We start from the raw sequence: 23,034 nt of genomic DNA on the forward strand, positions 1-23,034 counted from the left end.
TCCATAGGCAGTGTTGAGTGTGGCTCAGAGAATAAGCAGGAACAGCCAGGTAACTAGTATTATTTGAAAAGAAATAAGCATGTCAGCCTCCATATCCTTCCATATCCCTCTCATTTCCATTGTCCTTTAAAGGGACTCCGAGCACCTCACATGGGCATGCCTTTAAGACAGACAACTTCCAACCAAGTCATGCTATGACCCCTCTGGAGGAGCCTCTTGCAATGGCCATGCGTGTCACTTCCTCTTCCTGCTTCATTCAGTGATGCACTTCTCTAACAGAGAAGACAGGGGTGACCCGGAAGTTATAACATAGCCAAGATGGCAGCCGCAATTTTTAAATTGTAATTGAACAAAAACTATTTGGTGTAGAACGGCCATTCAGGCATCATATGAAAGAGGACAGTACAAGCTACAGAAAGGTATTCATCTAAGTACTTTGCAGTACTGATCGGAGTCTTAAAGGCCTGCCCATGAGAGGTGCTCAGAGTCCATGTTGTGTAATATTTTGGATTTACACAAATACAGGAAGTAGTAAAAAAAACAGTACTTTAAGTAATGTAAATTTTACACCTACAAATAAAAATTGGAGCAAAAAGTCTATTGGTAAATTGGGTTACCTTAAAAAAGAAATAGGATTTAACTAAAAAAAATCTATCTATATTTTTGGGCTGGCCAAGAGGCTTGCCATTACAATCTATTGGAATAGGTTAGGTCCATTTTGCGATCGGGGAGCGAGTAACCTGAGCTTGCAGGTCTCATCTTCTAAATAAAGACATCATTTAGTTGGCCTGCATTTACTATCATTGAACACCATTCACAGCCTGCTGCTCAAAAAGGAAAAAAACAGAGAGAAAAAAAAAAAAAAAAACAGCGAAAAGGAAAAAAGGCCACACAGACAAGCAGTAAGTCATTAAACCATTAGTGCTCATGTCCTCATTTTTCAACCTCTGTCAGCCCTGATAGAAATCAAAATGCCTTTGTTATCTCCCATCCATAAAACACCAGCAGATGACTTGTAATTGTTTGATATATGTTGCTAATTTCATTGCAATGCTACAGAAACAGCTAAAATAAAAAAAAGACAAATATCTTGACGAGGAAGGAACCTGCCAGGTTGACGATGTTGTAAGATGGAGAGGCAGAACCTGTCCACGCCCCCCTTATCACCGCTTTTAAACAGCCGTCAAAAGCGCGAGGGTTCATTAGAGAACATCTTTCAGCGTCGCGATGATTATTTTGCGCCTATCCACAATTCTTTCCTTAAATAATTAACCAGAATTTCAAAGCCGATGTTCTGTACGCTGACAAACTAGCGTTCTAAATCTGAAAACAAGTTAAGGCGCTAATTAAGACTGAGGAAGGAAAAAAAGGGAAAAAAAAGCAACTGAATCTTGTGTTTTCTGATTTCTGTAAAAAGATAATTAAGTTAAACTGCATACCGTGAAATTATACTTCCAGCTGCAAACATAACGAATGATATCAAAAATAACTGGGAGATATCAGATGACCAGCAAAGGCTGTTAAAAAATTGTAAACCCCAGGTGAAAACAAAACTGATGAGATAAACAATTATATGTATCTTCCTACTCCTAAAAAAATGACTTTTTAAAGTATCCCATGGTGTTTTTTTATATTTAAACATTTTCAAAGTAGGTTGAATGTTCTGCTGTCTCTAATCAGTGGCAGCCTATTAAGTGACCCAGAGTTGGAACAAAAGGTCAATAGTTCATGTATTTTATCTCTCCCGGCCTCCAGAAGTTGTATTCTGCCAGGAAATCTTTTAAGGCTGTAATTTGCTTATCAGTGATGTTCACTAAATTCCCGGATACCTACCGGCAAGACAGAAGCAGTCACTGCCACGCCTCAAATTAACTCTTTCAGGCAGCAAAATAAAACAAGTAAAACAGCCTGGTTATTAATATGCTTGGCACTGTACATACACACCTTTATCTCATCATGTCACATATCGCCTCTGGTGCACTTTAAAAAATTATAAACCCGACTCCCACTAATGGTTTTGGATTGGGCCATTTCATCCCCCGGTCTTTCTAAAAAAAATAAAAACGAAAAGGAATCTCAACAGATACCTATCAAAAGTGATTTTGTTACCCTCAACTCCGGCTTCCGCTCCCATAATCTTAACACATAAAACTTTCTGCCAAGGACTACTTGCAACACAAAATTCAATCAGGAACCTTGAATCCTTAAGTACTCCAAGCACCAACTTCAGGTGACTAATTCAGCTTGGCTGTTTGCACAGAACAATTTTTTTTTACTCAATCGATATGTACAATATATCTCACTATCAAGGGCATGCTTCAATTATTTACATAACACTGGCTACATGAGGGAATCCATGCACCCAGCTTCATTGACTGGCACATTATTCTTCCAGGCGAAAATGTGCTCAGCTCAGTGATCCAATCTCGATATTGATGTGGCCGTTTCATATTCCGGATGTTTATCACTAGGGCAATCCAGATGTATTCAAGATTGAAAGTAGCTGGGAAAGTTTACAAAGTTGACACTTCTCCCAAGCCATTTATTTCTTCCTTTACTGAAATGTTTCATGTGAAGTATGAAGTCCGAGCTAAATTTTTGCTCAAAGTGAAATTGCCTTTGCGGGAAGCAGCTTGGATTGGCCATCCGTCAACTCGATGCTTTGGCCAGAAATCTGCTGGCGGGAGTCGGAATATCGGGGGGGGGGGGGGGGAGGGGAGGGGGTTAATTGGAGTTCTGATACACGTGATAAAATGAAGCCGTCAGATTGATGACTCATTTATGGAAACTTTTCTACAAAAGCCACCGATCTGGGTAAAAAGTACAATGAACAAGTATAAAGTTCTACAGGTTAAGGGAAACGTAATAATTGTTAAAGAGAACCCAAGCCAAAGCTGGGGTTCAGAAACATATACTTAAAGTGTACCTGAGCGGAAGCTCGAGTAAAAAAATGAGATACTTGCCTAAATAGAGGGAAGCCTCAGCATCCTATTGGGGCTTCTCTCCATATTCTGATGTCCCCCATTCTGAGCAACCCCCCCCCCCCCCCCCCCCCGAAAATTCGGGGCCACTTAGCTCTTCTCTCTGGCAGGACAGTAGCCACGTGAGCCCGCCCACACGTGCGCGGTAACCTGGAGCTGAGGGCCCAAACTGGCTTGCACGACTATAGCGCGGCCACAATACAGGGATAAGAGCTGCCTAGCCCCGATGTAGAGAGGGGCCGCGCTCAGCAACAGGAGGATTAGGACAACTGAGGGAAGCCTCAATAGGATCCTGAGGCTTCCCTCTCTTCAGGCTAATGTGTAATTTTGAACCCGAGCTTCAACTCGGGATCACTTTAAGGAGAGGAAAGCCTCTGGATCCTAACGATACTCTTGTCCCCTGTTGCCGCTCGCAGACCCTCCAGCTGATCCGGGCAGTGGACCTCTTCTGCCCTTGAGCACGGGCATATTGCAGCCCGTGTGCATGGCCACGAAGCGGCAAGGAGCCTATCATGTGCAGGCGCAGTACAGCCATTCTCATGCATGAAGAGGAGCACAGTCCCGATCACATTACAGAGATGCCCTTGCTGGTAGCTTCAGATTGGGTGTACTTTAAGGCAGGGATTCCACTTTCCAAAACTGCATATCTTTTTTTATACATGCATTTCAACTTACAAACAATGCAAGTCACTGGGATCATTGGGCCTGATTCACAAAGCGGTGATAACTCAGTTATCACGCCTAAAAGACTTTAGGCGTGATAACCTTTGCACCGCTGAGTTAGCAACGCTTTGTGCTGGTTATCACGCGCAAAGTCCCGCGCAATCGCGCAATTCCGAGCGCAGCGCCCATAGGGTTTAATGGGCGCTTTGCACGCACTGCACCATGCGCCGCTCGATTACACGCGGGAACTTCGCGCGAGTTTCATTTTATCACGCCTAAACTGAGTTTAGGCGTGATAAAGGGCTTTTCACAGGCGTGCAAACACTTTGCATAGCTTTGTGAATCAGGCCCATTGACACTTAACTGCAAATTTTGCATGCGGGAAACACATTCACATGCATTGCCCAGCACAAAAAAACATCCCTTTGGTCAACTTTATATGGCATTTTGCCCTAATTACCTCCTTCAGCTGGTCCAGTAGGTTACTATAATACTGTTTGTGAACTACCTACCTTAGGACTCTAGTATAACCAAACAGACCACTGTCTTTGTCTCAAAAAACGTATTCCATGACTTTTTTGGCTGATTTCTGGGTATGGAACTTCTTCGACCGCTGGGACCCACTGTGGTGTCATTCCTTTGACTGTTTCTTGGGATCAGGGACATAGTTGCTAAGCCAGATTTCCTCCTCAGTCACTAACTTAGCATGGACCATTACGACTTTGGATACTTCAACTTGTTCCTTTTTCTGATTGCTGATCAAACATTGCAGCACCGACTTTGCTGAAAGCTTGCGCACAGAGGCGTAGATATGGGTGCACAGGGGTACATGTATCCCCAGCCACAGCATTGTGAGGGCGCTCAGCGCAGCCGATGCACCCCCACGTGCGTGAGAGGTGGCTTGCTGGCTGTCTAAAGTGCCCCTGCTTCTCTCGCTCCCTCTGCAGAAGAGTGCAGAAACTTAACATCAGCAGAAAAAGGGGAGCACAACTAGCTATATAAACAGTGGGAAAGGGTGTACATCTGGCTATGTAAACAGGAAGGAGGCACATCTGGCTACCTAAAGTGGGGCAAATCTGGCTTCCTAAAGAGGGCACATCTGTCTATCCATGGGGGAAGGGGGCACATGTGACTATCTAAACAGCATTAGTATATCTGTCTCCACCCATGACCACACCCACATTCTGCAGGAGAACAGAGGCGGCAAAAGGATAAAAGGAAGCTAAATGAGCTTAAAAACAAAATTCTTGGTAAATAGAGGAGGTAGTGGTGAACTCACCTCCTCCAAGTAGACACACAACGACTGTAGTAAAGACAGTCAGTATATTTTATTTATGAATTCCAAATATGCAACACATTTCGCAGGTTTGATCCCGCTTCGTCAGGCAATAACGGAGCAATAGCATATGTGGTCAGTAGAAGAGCCAGACACCTCTGAGGTTTTTAAGCTCATTTAGCTTCCTTTTATCCTTTTGGCACCTCTGTTCTCCTGCATAATATTGAGTCCACCTGGGTGGAGGGTTGAACCCCCTTTTTCTCATCTACAGAGAGCGACTTCTTATTCCTGAGTGGGGTCAGGAAAATCTCCCCACCTGCCTTTACAGTGGTTGCCTAATGGTAACCCTGGTTTGTGAGTATTAATATTTACTCTATCTAGTAGCCATTTACCAGTACATATTACACTATTGGGGCTCTTGGTGTTCCTTGTTTTTACCCCCACATTCTGAGGCGTGTCCACACCCATCTTGTACCCATGCGCTGAACACCCTAGCTACGCCTCTGCTTGCGCAAGTCTAGAATAATGATCATAACAAACCCAACACACACTCACGACATGTTCAGTATGCAAGCCATTTTTTTTGTGGCTATTTGCTGCTCCTAAATAATCAGCTCATGGACAGCATCACAGGTTGTTTGGTCAGTTGAGGTTGAGGGGCACCCACTGTGGGGGTCAACTTTAACTGTGACTGGTGTCAATCTTCAGTCCTTGAAGGCCATATCCATGCCATTGTTTAGGATGGTCTGAGAAATGGAGAAATGTGTTCTACTTGATGAACCATACCTTTCCTGATTAAGTCCCATTCATTAATTTGAGCTGCACCAAAAATGTGTGAGGACCTCGGCCCTGGAGGAATGGAGTTAGACATTCCTGCTCTAGTGGCAAAAGCTCTTTAAACAAAGCATGGCTGCCACGGTTGCAATGAAGTGCAATTAAAGCTTGCTAACAGTTTTAGGAACCAAAAGCTGGATACAAATCAAAATGGAAAGGTATTTTTTAATAACATACAATTACTAAAAAACTTTTGAAGCACCCATCTACATTTATGGAAATTTTACAAGGAAAGTAGAATTTCCCTTTAAAAAGAAACAGAGAAAATATAAAACTGAACAGGCCTGCATGAAAAACACACCATCTATTTTAACACCTGCTTCTTCTAAGAACTATGCTTTACATCGACGTTCCGCCGCCTCTAGATTTGGAACGCAACAGGCCTACTATTGGGAGCCCAAAAAAATCAATTCAATTCAGCATACTAATTAAAAATACTGTTTCAGCTGTTTTATTACAGACAATACCGAGGAATAAGGTCTAATATTAGGCAGTGTCGAATTTGAAATGACCACAAAAGGCTCCGATAAATGCATTCATTTTCCTGTTAACTTATGCAATGGGGTCACCATAGAATTGCACTGAAATTGGTCTGATTTCGTAATCTCTGTTCATAATGACATTGTAATAGCCCCTGCATACACTTGTATTAAAAACCTTTTTCCACCATAATCTCACATTGTAATTGGAAGATCACAGGACCTCCAGAGACTTCTGAATAAATCATCAGAAGTTAACGTAATACAGTATTTACTTTTCATTGCATTTTAAACATGACTAGAAGCGAGGAGTACAGAAATGCAACCAAAAATCTTGTGTGTTTTTAAGACATTTTAAACCTAGAAGAATGTGTTTCCGGGATATTTTAGTGCAGGATCTCCAGCCTTGCTCAGGGAGTTCTATAGCCGGTGTCAGGCGTTGAATAAAGTACAATAATGCAGTAAGGAAACCCCTTTCTGGAAGACACCTCTCACTTTCTGACATACAATGAATTAAACACAGATTCTTGAAATAAAATACTTCGGTTTAAAGTGTATCAGAGATCAATGGTATACAAAGATCTATACTTACCCGATACTTGCTCAGTTGCGTCCAGTCTTTGTCTTCTGCGCATGTTCGGACCCACTGCGCATGCATAGTAGACCCGGACTGACGTCACTGAGCAAATTACTGGGGCTGATCCCGGCTGAACAGCAGACGGAGGGAGGATGGTGTGGGACTCACACATGTTTATGGGGTGGGAGGAAGCCCCGGGTAAGTATCAATTTTTGCTATAATTTGATCTCTGGTTTCACAGGAGTGTCAAACTCAAATACGAAGTGGGCCAAAACTGAGATCTGGGACCAAGTCACGGGCCAACCTTAATGCCTAGTGGCCACCTCACTCAGTTCGCTGGTGTCTAATAGCCCCTCTCCATCCCCTGTACAGTTTCCTGATGTGTAGTGGTCCTCCCTCCCCTATACAGTTTCCTGGTGCCTAGTGGCCTCCTCATTCTTCTATACAGTCCCCTGTTATCTAGTGCTGCCCCCCTTCCCATATGGCTTCCCTGGTGATATCGAGCTTAATAACCCCCCCTCCCCACCCCCCAAAATAGCTGCTCTGGTGGTCTAGAGTGGGCCAAACATAATGAAGAGTGGAGAAACCACCTGAGGGCCAAATCTGATGACTCTGAGGGCCAGATTTGGCCCACGGGCCGGAGTTTGACACGTATGCTTTAAGGTGAACCCGAGATGAGGGGGATATGAAAGCTGCCATATTTATTTCCTTTTAAACATTTAAACTCATTTCCATTCACGCCTACTGATGTTCTGGCTAGTGATGGTCATGTCTAGAACTCATGGAGCAGCATGTGATTAGTTTGATCAGCTGATATAGACTTGCAAAGCTCTACTTCGCTGTGATCACATTCTGCTTTAGCACATGATCATGACTAGCAAATTAGAGACTCACATGTCTATCCCCAGGTCAAATCAATCTCATGCTTTTGCATGAGTTCTCCTAGATATGACTATCACTTCTTCTGGCATCAGTAGTGTCTGAAACACAGTCCTGGCTAACCCAGTCAGACTTGAGTCAGAGAACCTGATCTGGCTAAAAGTATTAAAGTGGCCATACATCAGTGGACTTGGCGGCCGATTGACCAACCAATTCGATATTATAATCGAATTGGATGGAAGTCGGTGCTGCTAAGTGCATGCCTGACCGACAAAGCGATCAATTTTCGGCACGGAAATTGGTCGCAGTATCAATAGCGCATGCTGCAAGATGTTGGGCCAAATTTGGTTGGTTGAGTGCGCGGTGGGAACGGCGTGCAATTTCCCGACGATTGATGAAACCATCCGCCGCCTCTCCGCTGTGCCCCCCTAATGCCCTCCGTGCCAAAGTATATACATTACCTGTCCACGGCCTCCTCTTCCGCATACACGCACGCCCCAAGTGGTTTCCTGGTGACATCACACACGCACGCCCTTACTAGGAAACCACGTGGGGTGTGTGTGTATGGAGAAGAGAATGCGTCCGAAGCAGCAGGGGACAAGCGGAGGCTGCGGACAGGTCATGTATACACTTTGGCACGGCGGGCATTAGGGGGGCACAGCGGTGAAGCAGCACACAGGGCTGATTCTGGATTGATTTCAACATGAAGTTGATCGGGAATCGGCCTGTTGTGTATGGACAGCTGACAGATATCTCTATTATAAGATTCGATAAGAGAGAGATTTGGCTCTTGGTCGAATCTGCCCATAAATTACTAGATGTACAGCTACCTTAAAGAGTAACTGTCAGGCTGCAAAAGCTAATTCAAACCTCTATTCTCCTGTGTTAAACAGTTTAGAAGGAAGCCAAAAAGGCAATACTGCAGTTAAAAATCTCTCTTACTTTAGATGTTTGCTGACAGCAAGGCTCCGTATTCCCAGGCTCCTAAGGAGGACGCAAGCCGAATAACAGATACTGCAAAGCATTCTGGGGCCCTCCCCTGGCTGCTAGTGAGGCTCAAGTTTCAACAGCATGTAACAGTCTAGCTCACAGCACTAATAAATCTTGGGCAGAGTACACTGCAGGAGTCCGCTATTGTTCCTAGCCACATGGCTAATTAATATTCACTGCACAGTAGTGTTATTCATTGCCAGCGTTTGTGAGAGTGAAATCATCAGGAAGCAGGCAGGACATGACGACATATTTGGCTTCATAGGAGACAGACAAACATGGAACCTGCCATGAGCTGTCAGGAGCATCATTCTCTGCAAATACTATATAAAAATTATGTGAAGTACAAACATGGACAGTGAAATGCATATGTAATGTAAGTACAGCCAATCTTTAGCTACTGATATATGTGTTTATTTTCTCTGAGACCTTATACCTAACAGCTCCTCTTTAAGGCCTCTTTCACACCAAGACGTTGCATTTTAGGGGACATTAAGGTCACATAACGTGCCCCTAACCCAACGCATGGTGGTGTTGAAGTTGGACGTCAGATTGAGCCGCGTTATGAGGCTCTTGGTGCTATCCTGGGAAGTCCGGATCTTTTCAATGATTCAGATGATTTGAATCGGATCATTGAAAATATCCGGAACTTTGAACCGAATCTTTGAATCCTTTTACTAGGGAAGCAGGAAGCAGGGGTGCAGCAGAGTGAGAGGTGCAGGAGAATGAGGGCACATTGAGGGTGCTAATGGGGAAGGGAGAGATGCAGCAGGAAGATTGTGCTTGTGCACAGAAGCTGCAGTTCCTGTTTCTTCCAGACATCCACTGTGAACCGAATCCTTCATTGTGATGATCCGGATGATTCGACAAAAATGATCCAAAGATCCGAATTGTTCATGATCTGGACAACACTACAGTGCAGTGAATATTAATTAGCCATGTGGCTAGAAACAAAAGTGGACTCTCCCCTTACTGAGCATGTGCAAACAGTCTAAAGCAGCTAAAACCACCTATAACGCACAGGATGCTGCACTTTCTTTGAATGTCGAGCGTTACACTGTAACGCAATGTGGGCACTGTGAACAGCCCATTGATTTTTCATTGCTGAGAGTTGGGCTACGTTACTGGCTGCTCTAACGTGCGCTTGTAACGTCCCACTGTGAAAGCAGCCTTAGAGATACAGGATCAGATGGGACAACCAAGCAACTTGCATTATTTAAAAGGAAATAAACATGGCAGCATCTATATCACTCTCACCTTTGGCTCCCTTTAACTTGGCTGCACCCCAATGTGGAATGTTGGATATCTAAACAACCCTGATAAGCAACAAACAAGAGTATTGTCTTACTGCACCTGCTGGAAGCTGCTTGCTCAGTCCTCCCATTCCCCGTTCTGTTTCCCAGTACATGCTACTTGGCTATAGTATGCCTGTACAGCACTCGGGTACTGCAGTGTCACCCAAACAATCATTTCGTGAACTTTAAGGGCAACACTGACTGACAGTATGCATGAAGCTTAAAGACAGGCTCTCTCTGCATGAGGATGGATGGAGGGGTCAGGGGTTGTGTACATTACCGGTTCTGAAATCTTTGGGTAAAGAGAGGAGCAGTGTGGTGGCAGCAATGTTTCCGAAGACTGCCAAAGGTCTTTGGAGACCTCCACCTGTGTTTTGTAGATAGCTATGCACCTTAGCACTAGGCACCTTTGGCACATATCACTTTGTTCCCCTGACAAGGAACCCTGTTTTTTGAAAGTTTGAAACATGTAGGGTTGTATATATGGGGGTGTTTTGTAATTATGACTATTAGGTGTGAGAGTTTAGCCTAATCCCAATTGACAATATAGTGGATCAGTCCAAACTGCTCTCTCCTCCATACTGCTTCACTATTTACATTTTTGTATGTTAGCACTAGCAGCACTACTTGTCAGTGTCCTGTCAAGTACTTTTTAATAAATGTATTAAAAGTTATATTGTAGCCTTCATCGCATTCTATCGCATGCAAGGTTATTCAGTTTATTTCAAATTCAGGTGTGTGTAATTTATAAAATAAAGACGAAAAGTAACACACAAAAAACGGGTACTAATTATGTAATCAGCACTTTTATGGGCTCTTTCAAAGGGTAGTAAATTCACCGCCTGTCAGCTCCTCACTTGCAGCGGCCAGGCACTTGTTAGCGCTCAGTTCCGGCAGTAGACAGGCGCCCCCGCATCGAGTCTCACATGATTGCAACAAAGAACCACTGAGTGTCACACATGACAATGGCTGACACGCCTGGTGTTAAAATCACTCACTGCCATTCGGCTGCATTTAAAATGTACCGGAGATGTAATTCCTTTAAAATATACATACCTGGGGCTTCCTACAGCCCCGTTCAGGCTCGTCATCAGTCCCTCGCTGTCCTCCTCCGCCACCTGGATCTTCTGCTAGGTGGCCCGGTAATTTAGCCAGTCAGCGCAGGCTTAGTCCGCCCAGGGTGCACTCCCCTGTGGCACTTCAGTCGCTGCAGGTGCAGAACGCCCAATAGGGGACATGCAGCAGAGCCGTGCATGCACAGTTTCCCCCAACAGGCTGATTCACCGGGTCGCTTACCGGAGGCCTAGGAGGATGGGGAGGGACCGATGCATCTGAACGAAGCTGGAAGCCCCAGGTATGTATATTTTACTTTTTTACATCACGAGTTTACTTTAACTACTTTGGCCTCCTGGACGTACTAGCTACGCCCAGGAGGCCATGTGCGCTCCCGCGGCCGATCGCGCACGTGCACGCGTGCTCCCGGCCGCGGATCGTTAGCCCACGAATCAGTGTATCGGGCTGTTTTGCCCGATCACTGATTCCTCTCCCCCGCAGAAAAAGCGACAGCTTCTCTCAGAAGCTCCGCTTTTTCTGGCTGTTGCGTCTCCCGTGCGTCCCTCTAAGCATATGCTACGCTTAGAGTGACGTCATGTAAACAAACTCATGGCCGCCATCTTGTGGCCAAAAAGTAATACTACATCTGAAATTTAAAAAAAATAAAAATTAACACACATTTACATTATAAACACATTGTTTACCTCCCACCCTCCCAAAACTACCCAAATAAAATGTTTAATATAAAAAAAAAAACATTACAATAAAAAAACAAACAAACATGTAAATATTTACCTAAGGGTCTAAACTTTTTAAATATCAATGTAAAGATGAAATATTTCTATATTTTTTTTATTCTAAACTTGTAAATAGTGATAGATGCAAAATGGAAAAAATGCACCTTTATTTCCAATTAAAATATTGTCGCCATACATCGTTATAGGGACATAATTTTAACGGTGTAATAAACGGGACATATGGGCAAATACAATACGTGAGTATTAATTATGGAGGCATGTATTATTTTAAAACTATAATGACTGAAAACTGAGAAATAATGAATTTTTTCCGTTTTTTTCTTATTCTTCCTGTTAAAATGCATTTACAGTAAAGTGGCTCTTAGCAAAATGTACCCCCCAAAGAAAGCCTAATTGGCGGCGGAAAAAACAAGATATAGATCAGTTCATTGTGATAAGTAGTGATAAAGTTATAGGCTAATTAATGGGAGGTGAACATTGCTCGGATGCATAAGGTGAAAATGACTGAAGGCTGAAGTGGTTAATTAATTGGCACCAGATGGTGTTTGTGGGCAGGACGGGACGCTGCACTGCCTGAGCAGCCAGCAACAGTTCAGACTTCTGTCTGAAAGACACTTCAGGCCTCTTGGGCACTACATGTGATTCCTTTTTTGATTCCAATTAAAAAAGTACTGCATGCTGCTACGTTTTTTTCATCAGAATCAAAAATTGGATCATATAAAAAAATTGAAATAGCATGCAGTGTGCAAGAGGCCTTAGGCTGGTTCCCAAGACAATGATCCTACCACATACCTAAGAAAGCGGCCCATCACTGCTTCCAGAGCCGGGACAATGTCCTCCAGCACCCAAGGCTGAGACACCAATGTCCACCCTTCCATCCCTCCCATCCCAGCCGTCACACACTGATTGGTATTAAACTATGAGGCACCCCAGGGCCCCCAACACCTTAAACTCTAGTTATCTGGCTTGCAGTAACTGCCACGTATCCCCTTTTCTTATTTCTTTCTGCTTCAAACACAATAAGGGAAGGATAGCTGAGTGAATTGTGCGCCCCCTCCTACACTGCGACCTGAGGCTGCAGCCTCTCTCGCTTTTTCCTCAAGCTCGGCCCATTTCTGCTTCTGTCTTAATTTTTCAATTTTTTTATAGCAAAAAATGCTCTAAATTAAATGTGAAATCTTTTTGTAATGATCTAGCAGACGTGAAATGCAAATATTCTGTGAACGATCGATCACAAAGAGTGAAAATTGAAACAACCTTGCCTGTGATAGAGAGATGTTCCAATTTATGGACTTCTCTCTTCTTCACCAGATTGTTTAGACTGTAGATAACCCATCTAACATTTTCAGTCTTTGAAACCGGAGTGCGTTTTATAAGTTTCTATATCACTGTCATCCTAATTATGACTTCCTCATCACAGAAATGAAAATATGTCTACGCAGAACCACTAAAAGAAGTTATAAAGGAAGAATTGCATGAATAATAAGAGAGACAATGGCAGCCAGCCCAGTATGTCACAGTCACTGCGGTGGTGCCAGAAAAACGCTAATTTATGCTGAAGAGTTCCGCCGGTCAAGGAGTGACTCGCAATCCCTCTCTTTAATACACTGCCTATCAGGACTTTTTTACAGTTATGAAGAAACATCATCCATTTAATGAAAATGTTCATAAATGGCTTCTACAATTTCCAGTTTACGAGGGTAATTATCTTTGGAGTCTTTGGGAATGGGATACCTATGGAAGGAAATATACGGTAGAGATATATATATGTATATATATATATTTTAAATACCATTTCATCTTAATTTTATTGTAGGAACTTCATCGAAAGCCAAGAGACGACCAAGGAGGAGGTATAGAATTCATATTTATCTTGGTGGCCACTGCACTAGAGTTTTCCACTTGAAATATATGGTGGTCTCCCTTACTTTCAAATAACTCTCCTGGGTTTTGCACAGGAGAGTGGCTGTTGGTGTAAGTCCTTACGACTTCTAGGAAAACCAACTACCGAAAAAAAACTACTTTCACCGACAGTAGGAGATCGGTAAAATTGCCAATATTCTACTAGTCTATAATGTTTACAGATATTTTACTATAATCTAACCTAACCTCACTGTCCCACAGAACCATCCCTCCAATGCCCAGCCCTAGGACAGTGATGGGCAAAGTATGGCCCGCGGGCGTGTGACCTGTAATTCCAGCCCTCTGCCAAGTGGCCAGATTCCTCTTCTCTCTCCCACCCTGCAGAGTCGTGAGCGGGCGGTAACGAAGGGTTACTTAAAACTTACCTGATCGCCGATTCCAGCCACATGTCTCCATGGCAACAGGGCATCACATGACACGCTGTCAGGATGTAACACACTGGCACATCCTGACAGTGTGTCATGTGACTGCCTGTTGCCATGGAGTTGACGATTAAGTGAATTTTAAGTTTACCCCGTTACCATACGCTCTGACTCTGCAGGGAGGGAGAGAGGAAGGGAGAAATGTGAGGAATGCGGCCCGGGCCAAGCAAACTTTGCCCGGCCCTGTCCTAGGACCTCCCTGTTGGTGCCTAACTTTAACCCCTGGTGATGCCTAACCTAACCCCGCCCCGGTACCTAACCATAACCCATTGTGGTGCCTAATCTAATGACCTCCCCCAGTTGATGCTTACCCTATATTGTACAGAGTCCTGTTGAAAAAGGTGCCCTGTAAAATAGTGGGCGCTGAAGCCACCTGCTATGCAAACTGCGGCTACAATTTACAAAGTCAAAGTCCTTTTCAACAGGATGCTTCACTGTCTTGAAAAATTGTACAATTAAAAATAGATATGTGTTATACATCTGCAACCAGGTGGAGGCCAGGGCTATTGGATTAAGTTGGAATCCAAGCAGAGGACAAGGGCGAGAAGCAAATTATCGGACAATGTTACCATGCTGAGGTCAGATATTCAAAAGAATGTCACAGCCTTGGTCAACAGAGCAATGAGAACGCACTCACTTTCACTGAGATGTAAAGCTTACTGCAGTGTGCCATCAGGAGGAGACCTTTATTGGGTCTGGGTAACATACGTTTCCTTAGCCATATGTCCGCACATGTGTGTTCCAGGCACAGAGGCGTATCCAGAGAGGTGCAGCCATGGCTCGTACCATGGGTGCTATGCCTGCTCCTGTGCTGTGCAGCTATACCTGCCCCTGTACTCCACTACCATGCCTGCCCCTGTGCTGTGCCGCCATGCCTGCTACCGTGCCTCCCAGTTACTCAGACCTCAGATCAGATTAATTCTGTTATCTGGGGAACATGGCTACTTAATATATGTATATAGGGGCGCACTTGGCTTAGTGTTAGAAAAGAGGACATAGAGGGAATAAGAAGAGATATTTCCAAAAAAATAACTTCAGTAATATCCCAAGCCAAAAAACACAGGCAACCATAACACATGTGCGTAAGGAAGGATTCTTTTTATATAGGGGCTCTGACAAGGGTGGGGAGGGGTGCAACTTCAGTGCTTGTCATAGGCGCCTTATTACCTGGGTGTACCCCAGGCAACAGCTAAAAAATGAACAAGACATCACCAAACAGATGAGTTTAGGGGTAAGGCAGAATTTCAGTCTCTCAGCTACCGGCAATTAACTATTTATGCCATCTGGACATGATTGTCATGTCCAGGCGGCTGCTCTACAGCTGGTGCGCGCTCCCACACACCCGTGCGCACCTGTGGCCGCCCCTTCCCCCCCCCCCGATAGCCCAGAGGTCAATGAATGGGAACATTGTTCCCTTTCATTGATCTAAGTCCCCGGCAGAGAAACCGACGACTTCTCATCGGAGGCTGCGGTCTTTCTGACATAAAAAGTTTCCCATCCTCTATATGCTTCCTGGAAGCGATCAGTACGCTTCCAGGGCTAAAAAAAAAAAAAAAAAGAAAGAAAAAAAATCTCACTGTGGCCATCTTGTGGCCATCTTGTGGCCAAGTAGTAAAACTACATCTACATACATTTTTTTAATAAAATAAACGCACAGTATTACATTTAGAATTAACTGTTTACCTCCCACACCAAAAATTACCCAAATAAAATGTTTCATGAAAAAAAAAATTACAAAGTACCTAACTGGCTAAAATGTACAATCCTCCACATCCTGGTCTACCCATTTTCGTGGAATTTACTTTTGAAATAGGTAAACCATCAATTAACCACTTCCCAACTGAGGGGTTTTACCCCTTGACCACCAGAGCAATTTTCACCTTTCAGCGCTCCTTCCATTCATTCGTCTATAATTTTATCATTACTTATCGCAATGAAATGAACTATATCTTGTTTTTTTCGCCACCAATTAGGCTTTCTTTAGGTGGGACATTATGCCAAGAATAATTTTATTCTAAATGTGTTTTAATGGGAAAATAGGAAAAAATGTGGGAAAAAAATTATTATTTTTCAGTTTTCGCCCTTTATAGTTTTTAAATAATGCATGCTACTGTAATTAAAACCCATTAAATGTATATGCCTATTTATCCCGGTTATAAAACCGTTTAAATTATGTCCCTATCACAATGTTTGCCGCCAATATTTTAGTTGGAAATAAAGGTGCATTTTTTTCAGTTTTGCGTCCATCCCTAATTATAAGCCCATAGTTTATAAAGTAACAGTGTTATACCCTCTTGACATAAATATTTAAAAAGTTCAGTCCCTAAGGTAACTATTTATGTTTTTTTTTTTATTGTAAATTTTTTATTTATTTTTTAATTACAAAAAAAAAAAAATTGGGGAGTGTGGGAGGTAAGGAGTGAATTTTTTGTGTAAAACAAGTTTATTTGTGTGTAGAAAATGGTTAGGGTGTAGTTTTACTATTTGGCCACAAGATGGCAACATTACTAATTTGTTTCATGCTACCTGCAAGCGTCCTTCCGGACTCTTGCAGGAAGTAGAAAGAGGCTGGGACTTTGTTATTTTTTCACAATGATCGCGCTGCTCAGCCGAGCGGCAGCAGGTCATTGCGGGGCTTAGATCAACGAACAGGAATGGATTTTCCCGTTCGTTGATCTCTGGGCGAGCGGGCGGCGGCGTGTTTACTAGCGGCGGGCGGCGTGTTTACGAGCGGGAACGCGGACAGCGGCGGGAGTGCGCAGAGTACGGATTTCTCCGTCCCTGGGGGTGAAAGGATGGAAAAAGGGGCGGAGAAATCCGTACGCGCGGGGGTAAAGTGGTTAAATACTCACAAAAATAATCAATTCAGTGTCTCTTTAGCAAATGTTCAACAAACATGAAAGAAAAAAAAACACAAGGCCATTTAAAAAAAAAAAAAAAATCAAACAAGTCTACGTCATAAAGATCAGGTGGATTTTGTAGATGTTGCTCAGAGGTGACATTTTACAGATGGATCCTTTACCCAACAAAGACATTATTTGCAGAAATGAAAATGGTTCTTGTTAAACTAATGCCATGCAAGTAGATCTTCAAAAGAGCTTCATATATTTTGCAAGAACACTTGGTAAAGATTAATCAACTTCAAAAGATTTATATAGTTTCTTCAAACAGGAAAGGACGAGGACCCTTATTAATTCTCCGATAAAGAGTAACATTTCCAAGATACAAGTGCGCTCCTTCAGAAATCAGGAAATCGAGGCTGTGAAGTCATATAAAGCTTATACCCAAAATATAATCTGAAGACTATACTATGATTTGGGGCAAAAAGGATTACGTATATAAATATATAAATATTGCTTTTATAGATATCTATTATATATTGTATATATGGAGAGAGAGAGAAAGTATGTGAAATGGGCACGGTAAACGCATTCACTAGTTGGATGCATTCCGTCCATTTTGCATCCGCTTGCAGGAATCTTCATCGTCCACCCACTTCGATCATGTGTCCTGCATCGATAACGTCTGAACATATGCATCGCCACTCACGTATCCTGCCGCCGTTCAGTCCCTTGGTGCACAGCCTGGAGGCCGGTAGGGACATGGGGTTTCCCCATAGTAGACACCTGACTAATTTTTACAACCAACAGGGAGAAGTTTCTATTGGTCCACCACGAACCAATGAGAATCCTCCCTGTTGCTGAGGATTCCCATTGGTCTTTTGAAACCCTATGGGAATCCTGATGCTTCTGCTCAGCCCCGATGTGTGTCCCAGGGACTGAGCAGAGGAGTCGGCAGGCAAAGCAACTAGCCTAGTGAGAATGGATGCTGTCCATTTTCATAGGCCTTCATTGCATACATTTTCCCGGGCCGGGCAATTCATGGGGCCCCCAATCTTCACAACCCTTCCCTTGCCTCCATTTGGTGCCCTTCACAACCTTGGGGCTCACAAGGGTTCCAAATAAGTGTGGCCATCAGGATCTTCACTCCCATAACAAGTGTAGGCACAAAACACCTGAGTATTGTCCCCTGTATCGGAGGAACGGAGGTTTAGTTGTTGGGGCCCCCCACAGCTCTGGGCCCCCCTGCGATTGCAGGGTACCGCTCCCCTTTAGTTACGCCCCTGCACAATGGTGCTTCTCTAAGTTGTTGTCACTACACGGTCCCTTCAGATCTTCAACAGCAATTTCATCAAGGACCATCTACAAGTATAAAAACAAACAATCCCACCTTGTGTCTACAGAGCTCTAAGAAAGCATTTGGTCCTGGACTTTAAAAATAAGTAGAAAAAAATTGCACATCATCATGAACATCACAGCCTGCTGATGTGCTCGAGAGACGGAATGAAATTTTATCCAACACCGTCTGCGCTCTCAAAGATATGTATTACCCTGGAAAATATGGATTGGTAAACAGCCTAATATTTCAGCTAACCATGCCCATAGATTACCAGGACGGATACGATGAGGAATATTCATTACCGCCTCTTCGCTACGAAGAGCCTCTCCGAAACGTCCGTTCCACTAACTCAATCAATGAACTTTGCAAAGATATATTTAAAAAAAGGTATTTAGGGATTAGGAGCAGGTTTTTGAAAATGAAATAGGAGCTATCCTGACAAATCTATCAGGAATAAGATCAACAACTTAAGTTAAAACCAATCATCCTGAGTATATATTTGAACTTGGATATGTAGATGCGGATTCGCAAGTCCCCACGGTTTCCCCAATGCACTCGGAGGATCAGCAGCCCTATAGACAGCTAAATTACCCAGAAAAGCCAGGGAATTTATCAAACATGAATTTCAAAGCAGGTTCTAGCCCGCAGGAAAAATGGAAGCGGCCATTAATGTACATACAAAATAAATGTTGTCTGCAACTTACTTCCCCTGTTTATGGCTCAGATAGAACTGGCTAAAGACTTCTCTATTTTTATTTTTTTTTATTTAATTTGCATGAAGCGAATTTTTTTTTTTTTTTTTTCCGGCTTTGATGGCGAGCTCTGAGAGGAGGTAAACGCTCGAGACTTAAAAAGATGATACCTGTCTCCGGCGGGAGATGGCGAAGGGCTCTTCGGCATCTTTCAAACAGCCATTTGTTTATTCACGTCAGTGATTTGAAGGCGAGTGTCACTCCTTGTTCGGCAAACTGAGGATTCTAAAAAGAGAAAAACAACAAAAGTGGCAATCAGCTTAATGAATAAACAATCTGCCGTGGTAATTTTTTTTTTTTGACGTAAAGGAGGGCCCTGGTATCGTGAAAAGCATAACACTGATTTAAAACAAGGTTTATTTAAAGATAATAACAGCAGTAGGGCGTTGTACCGTGCAAGGCCGGAGTTACCATAAGGCACTGTAGGCACGTGCCTACAGGCGCCTTATGATGCAAAGGCGCTTTACTCCCCTCCCTGAGTGCCTCCCTCCTTCCCTATACAGAGTCCTGATGAGAGTGTTAATGAGAGGTTACTCACCCTGCTCTCAGTATTTCACTGACAAGTTGCACCTTTAGTCAGGGACACCTCTAGCTACGTAATACTTGGGAGTACCTCTAGCTACTTAGTATTAGGTAGCCAGAAGTACCCTCAATATTAAAGGGCACCTGTAACTACCTATAACAGGCAAGGGAAGTAAGGGAGGAGTGACAGCTGGGCCAGCCAGCACACTTTCCATGTAGTTGGGTGGAGGGTTTGTAGGTTTATGGAGGGCGAAGTCTAAGGTGCCAGGACATCTGTGCCTATAGGCTCCTGAGAGGTAAATCCGGGCCTGGTACCATGATAGCCACCAATAAAAGCAAAACGTTTTGAATCAGGAAAATACTATTTTTGGCTAACTTAGAGGTAAAAAAATAAGCTTTCAGCTCACAAGCCTTCTTCAGACTTGGTTCCTGTAGATTAACCTCCCTGGCGGTTAATTTTTTTTGCCACATGGGCAAAAATCCTTTTTTTTGTTTTCTTTTTTTTTTTTGTTTCATGTAAAGCTACCAGAGTGGTAGCTACATGAAACACCACTAGAGGGCGCATGTGTCCCTCTAGTGCGATAGTCGCCGGCACTAATAGCAAACAGGGGAGCGCGTATATAACGCGTTCCCCTGTTTGGCTTCTCCTGTCGCCATGGCGACGATCGGGATGACGTCATGGACGTCAGCCGACGTCCTGACGTCAGGCGCATCTGATCCGGCCCATAGCGCTGCCCGGAACTCATTGGTCCGGGCAGCGCAGGGCTCTGGCGGGGGGGCCCTCTTTCGCTGCTGCGTGCGGCCGATCGCCGCAGAGCGGCAGCGATCAAGCTGTGCGCGCGGCTAGCAAAGTGCTGGCTGCGCGCACAGCACTTTGAATGGGGCGAATCTCCCCAGTACAGCCTGAGAAATCCTCCTGCGCGGCATAGCCCGAGCTCAGCTGGGGCTTACCGCCAGGGAGGTTAACAAGCTGTTAAAAAGAACCTGTAACAAAAAAGGTTCCCCTGGGGGGTACTCACCTCGGGAGGGGGAAGCCTCAGGGTCCCAATGAGGCTTCCCCTCTCCCCTGTAGCTGCAGGCAATACAGCACTGGCTCCCCCGAAGTGTCTGGCAATCCTCTCTCGACAAGCCTGACAAGCTCTAATAAGATAACCGCTGATTTATTTACCTTTCCCGGCTCCAGCGGGGGCACTGTTGCGGCTCTCCACACGTAGATAGGTGAAAATACCCAATCTCTGTCGGGTCTGCTCTACTGCGCAGGCGCAGGAGACTTGCGCCTGCGCAGTAGAGCAGGCCGACAGCGATTGGCTATTTCCGCCTATCTCCGAGCGGAGAGCGGATACTGCGCCTGCACTGGAGACGGGAGTAAATATTTACATCCCCGCTGTTTGGGAAGCTTAATCGCCGCCGCCGTGGGACCGAGGAGGACAAGGGAAGCCTCAATAGGATCCGGATGCTTCCCCCACCCTAGGTGAGTACCCCCCAGGGGAGGTTTTTTTACTTACAGGTTTTCTTTAAAATACACAGCTTATATACACTGAACATTCAGAGGAGAAACATTACAAAATAGTGTAAATACTCTGCCTAGTTCCGTTTGAACTCTGGATTTACAATGTCTTCCCATTAACCAGCATCTGTAGTATGCTAGCAAACAAGTGGTGTTATCTATTCATCATAAATTAACTAACATCCCTGTGAGACCCTCCTGAAATTGTAATTAAGACATCTACCATGTATACATTGCATATAAGCTGCCCTGCGTATAGGCCGAGGTACCCACTTTTCCCTCAGAAACCAGGAAAAAATGTTTGACTCGCGTATAAGCCCCCTCCCAAATATAGCCCCCACCACAGTAGCCAGATGTGCTCCCAGTACAAGTCAGCCCCCCTCCCGATAGCCAGATGTTTCCCAAGGATGATACAGCTTTGTCAAGATGCCACTAGATGGCGTCACAGATATGAGACACTGCGATTGCCACACAGGAAGAAAACCTGATCACTGCACCACTGACACGTTACTTGCACACTCCGCTCCACAAGCCAGGGGACACAGGTAGTCTTGAGCAGCACACTCTGCACACCATGTTGCAGGGGATGGGGGACACGGACATAGCAGGGAGCCAGCTGGCAAGAGCAGGATCACTAGTGCACGATCTTTACGCTCATCTGCCAGTAACAAAACCTGCTCCACCATCCATTCTGCTTCACTGACTCACATATAAGGCGAGGGGGTACATTTTCAGCATATTTTTTGTGCTGAAAAATTAGGCTTAGGCGAGTATATAAGGTAAGGACATATGTTTATGTTTGCGAAGGAATGTTTCTCCTCCGAATGTGCAGTGTATATAAGCTTTGTGTCTTATCATCTTGTTAACCACTTAAGGACCGGGCTGTTAGCTGATCTGTGCTGCGTGGGCTCTCCAGCCCACAGCACAGATCAGCAGTGTGGCAGGGCGATCAGACTCCCCCCCCCTTTTTTCCCCACTAGGGGGATGACCTGCTGGGGGGGGGTCGAGCGGGGGGGTCTCCTCAAAGCTACCCTCCGCAGCGCGATTCCTCCCTCCCTCTCCTTCCTTCTCTCCCCTTCGCTCCGTGGGCGGCACAGGACGGCGATCCGTCCTGTACCGCCTCCAATAGGCTTTAGCCTATCACACGGCAATGATCAGAGGCCGGGGATCGCCAATCTCCTTTATGGCGCTGCTGCACAGCAGCGCCGTATTGATGTAAACAGCGGGGATTTCTTCCCCGCGTATTTACAATTAGCCTGTGAGCCGCGATCGGGGCTCGCAGGCTGTTCAAGGAGACACCCTCCGTGAACTGATATGGAACGGCCGTTTCCATGTAAAACCACAAACGACCAGCCGCCGCCTATCGGCGTTAGGTGGTCGTTATGTGGTCAATATACATGAACAAAATCTGAAGAAGGCAGATTAGACGAAAGCTTACTTTTTCTTTACATCTAAAGTAGCCAATAAATGATATCATCCTGATTCAAATGATTAAAAACTTCCTGCTTTCAAAAAAATAAAATCGGTAAAAATAATTAGAGCTGAAGTGGACAAGAACAAAAAATATTACTTTTATTAAGATCATAGGATGGCACAGGGGGTGAGTGCCTTGTTGTTGGATTAAGGTGAGGCCCTAGGGCAAGGTTGTAGCTTTGGCTCACCTTTATTGTTCTTTTCGTAAACTGAGGTGTAAGAGGGTTCAGAGAAAGTGGCAGTTTGGCCCTTTGACTCCAATTAGGCCCCAGGCACCTGCCCGATTTGCCTTGTGGATGATCCTGCTCTACTTGTAGTGCAAATGTATGAGGATTGTAAGTTGTCTTTTTGCTTTATTTTAATTTATTTCTCTCTGGATGCTGATTACATGTGAAAAAAATATACTGGTAGGTTTTGTCTTCCCCTTTAAAATAGCAGTAGACTGTGGTAGGGAAAAAAAATAGTGACAGA

This window comes from Hyperolius riggenbachi, chromosome 10, assembly GCF_040937935.1.
Source record: "Hyperolius riggenbachi isolate aHypRig1 chromosome 10, aHypRig1.pri, whole genome shotgun sequence".
In the NCBI taxonomy this organism is placed as follows: domain Eukaryota; kingdom Metazoa; phylum Chordata; class Amphibia; order Anura; family Hyperoliidae; genus Hyperolius; species Hyperolius riggenbachi.